The 3,349-nt window shown below is 47.7% G+C and overlaps 1 long non-coding RNA gene across 1 annotated transcript; it reads left to right on the plus strand.

Annotated features, from left to right (window-relative positions):
- Positions 1–2,443: 2,443 nt before the first annotated feature.
- On the plus strand, positions 2,444–3,008 carry LOC119273412. Its single transcript, XR_005134851.1, has 2 exons — positions 2,444–2,580; positions 2,666–3,008. It is a non-coding gene; the product is annotated as an uncharacterized LOC119273412 (long non-coding RNA).
- The last annotated feature ends 341 nt before the right edge of the window (positions 3,009–3,349 follow it).

Consider the following 3,349-nt stretch of genomic DNA (forward strand, 5'->3'; position numbering starts at 1 on the left):
CACGCTCCCTAGCAGTCCTTCGCCGCCATGGATGACTCCCTGCTGTCCCACGTCACCGTCGAGGTCGCTGGCGCTCCTTCTCCTCTGGCGGATCTCGTCGCCGGCCCAATTGTCCCCGTTGTTGCCCAAGGTCAAGTCGCGCTTGCCCGCAAGTGGCAGGGCAACGTGGTCGTGCAGGGCAGCGCTCCGGCAGCCCCCGCTGCGAGGGCCTGCGCTCCGGGCACCAACGTTGTTGCGCGATCTCGGCCGGCGGCGGAGAAGGTCGCCAAGGTCGCCGGCGTCAAGAGGAAGAATATTCCGGCCACAAAGAAGCCACCTCCTTCATCCGCTCACTCCGGCTCGGAAAGAGGTGCCCCGACGATGCCGCTCAATGGTGCTGCTCCCCCCGCAAGCGAGGTGTTTGACGAAATGGCCGGAAGGTATGTGTCTTCGGTCATGGCAATTCTCTTTGCTTTTCGGCATTTTGCAATAGCTCGTGACTTGTTGTGCTTCACTATAGCGGTGGTTCGAACAATGCAACTGCCGAGTTCATGAACTTGTTGGACACCAACGCCGGTGACATTGATCAAGTCCCGTTTGAAGCATTCGACTACAATGAAACAGAGGCCGGCGTGGACGATCATGGTTTTTAGGACGATTTAGAGGAGATCGAAGCGGAAGCATATGAGCAATCGCAAACAAAAACTGGGAAAAGCCAGAGATTGAAGAACTACATGATCTTGGAAGATCAAGTTCTCATGAATGCATGGAGTGCGGTGTCTCTTGACGCATGCACGGGTACTTCTCAAACCGCCAAGAGGTATTGGCAAAGGATCAAAGATCAATACTTCCGCATGATGGCAAAGTACCCCAATAGAACTCCATGCACATTTCGGTCTCTTCAAGGTCGTTGGGAGAATATCAAGCCTACGTGCAGCCGTTGGGCAGCTTGCTTGGAGAGCAAGTATGCAATGCACCTCCAAGTGGAGCCGTGGAATCCGAGTATGTGAGTATGTTTTGCCTTTGTTCAACTTGTGCATCATCATATTACATCATATGAAATGATTGCATCATTTCACTTTGTTCACATTGTGTAGATAAAAATTGCCCAACATAGATACAAATACATGGAAGCTTCGGAAGGCAAATTCTTCAAACTAGAGCATTGTTGGGAGTTGCTCCAAAAGTGCGATAACTAGAAGTTGATCGAGAAAGAATCCCCATAGAAGAGAGGCTCACTTACAAACATGGATGATGATGAGGATGATGATGGCCCAAGAAATTTGAACACGCCCGATGGCGACAAGAAGACTAAGGAGAAGATGAAGAGAGAGCATGAAGCATCGAGCTTGAGGGAGACGATTGATGCCATGGTGTAATCAAATGAGTTTATGTTGTTGAAGTCGTTGGAGATCAAGAAAGAGTTGGCCGAGAAGAAGGCAAAGGAGAAGCAAGAAAAGTGGCAATTGCTCAAGGAAGAAGGGCCGCACAAAGCGGCCATTGAGGATAGAAGAGCACATGCCGATGAAAACAAAGCCATGTCCAAGTTGCTCGCCGAAGAGAACAAGATCATGTCAATGAACCGCAGTGACATGGACGACCTCACCAAAACATGGCATGATATGGCAAGGAGAGAAATCTTGAAGAGGAGAATGGTTGTGTTGGCCGGTGCATGTTATACTTCCAGAGATGTTTTCTCTGCTGGCAATGTCGATGATTTCGGTGCGGGAGTTGGAACAAGCGCCGGAGGTGGATTCGGTGGTGGTAATGAACTTCAAGATGGACTCGATGGCATGGAGTGAAGATCGACCAAGATGATGCCGGACGTGGTCGTCACTTTTGCAAGACCCTCTTTTGCGTTTGCCTACTAAACTGAGGCTTTTATTTGCGCATAAACTGTGTTATGTTGTTTTAATTTGAACTTATTCGTGGGCACCAATTTCAAATTTGAGAATTGGGCGTTTTCTGTTTGCGGGTCAACGCGGCGGTGCCCGTGCAGACACCGCAAAAGCCAACCCGTAAAAAAGTATATTCCACGAATATCCTTTTATACAGGTCCGTTTGGGGGGTCTGCATCTGCGGCCGTGCGAGCCAGCCCACAAAAGCCGTTTTCCACGAACTGCAAACGCATTTTGCAGGCCAGCCGGATGCGGGGTCTGGTAGTGTTGCTTGTCAGTACTTCATATGTTCATATCCATAACCAAAATAATAGGTGCGGATAAGCATGTCTTAATTAACCACCATAAAATGGGATACTAATAGGATCCAGTTTATCCCCTATACTTAGCAAAACTATAAATTTATACTAACGAACTAGAATAATAATAAGTTGCGCGTCCACCCATTTACCTGTTTTAATATTTCAATAAATGTTATTAATTGATTCCACTTAGTATAACCAGAGCATGGCTGCTATAAAGCACCCAACCTGTATAGTTCCGTTGCACATCCACAAAGATAGAAAGCTACGGATACAACCGCCGGAAACACAACTCCTAAGTAAAACAAAAATCTCCTACATAACATAGTTTTTCTACAAATCAAGGATGAAGACTGTCCAGGTGGTGCTCATATGCCTTTTCCTTTCGGTGCTCTGTTCAGGTATTTTTCCAGTATGTTTTTCTCCACCGCACTTGTAGGAAATATATTTCGGCTTATCCATGCTCCTGCTCTCGAAACCCCGCAGGCATCACTGCTCGTTGTGCCCAGTACAACATTTCCAAGGCATGTCGAAGCATAGCTTCATGCACAGCACTGTGCACCTATAAATATAAGGCGGACACGGTTTATGGTGTATGTGCTGATAACGGATGCTGGTGCTTACTCTGAATGATACCACCTGCAGCTCAATATGCGTCTGCAGCCCAGATTGCGCCTGCAGGGAATTAAAGGATATCGCTTGCTTCCCTTTCTGCCTAAATAGAATAAAACAGTGTCTGGTTAATGTATTTTTCTCGTACCGACAACACTGTATTGGTGTATCATGTAGCAAGGACCCGCGAGGCAAAATAACATCCTATTAATATTGAGTGCTCTTTGGCGAAATGCATGACTAATCAATTGGACACCGTAGAGGATGTATAAATATCCTTTCATTGCGAGTGGCCATGAAAATACGTTTGTGGATTCTTTTTCTCTCTCCATGTTGAGAACATTACCAAACCATCGGAACCGGGGCCAGCAGCTGCATGCATGGCCAGCACGTGAACTTGGTGCACTAGTAGAAAAAGGCCCATTTGTCCCGGTTCCAGAGGCCCTTCTGTCCCGGTTCTGGAACCGGGACTAAAGGGTCGAGACTAAAGCCCATGACCTTTTGTCCCGATTCGCTTACGAACCGGGACAGATGGGCCTCCATGTGGCCTCTACACCG

Source organism: Triticum dicoccoides, chromosome 3A (assembly GCF_002162155.2).
Source record: "Triticum dicoccoides isolate Atlit2015 ecotype Zavitan chromosome 3A, WEW_v2.0, whole genome shotgun sequence".
NCBI classification, from domain to species: domain Eukaryota; kingdom Viridiplantae; phylum Streptophyta; class Magnoliopsida; order Poales; family Poaceae; genus Triticum; species Triticum dicoccoides.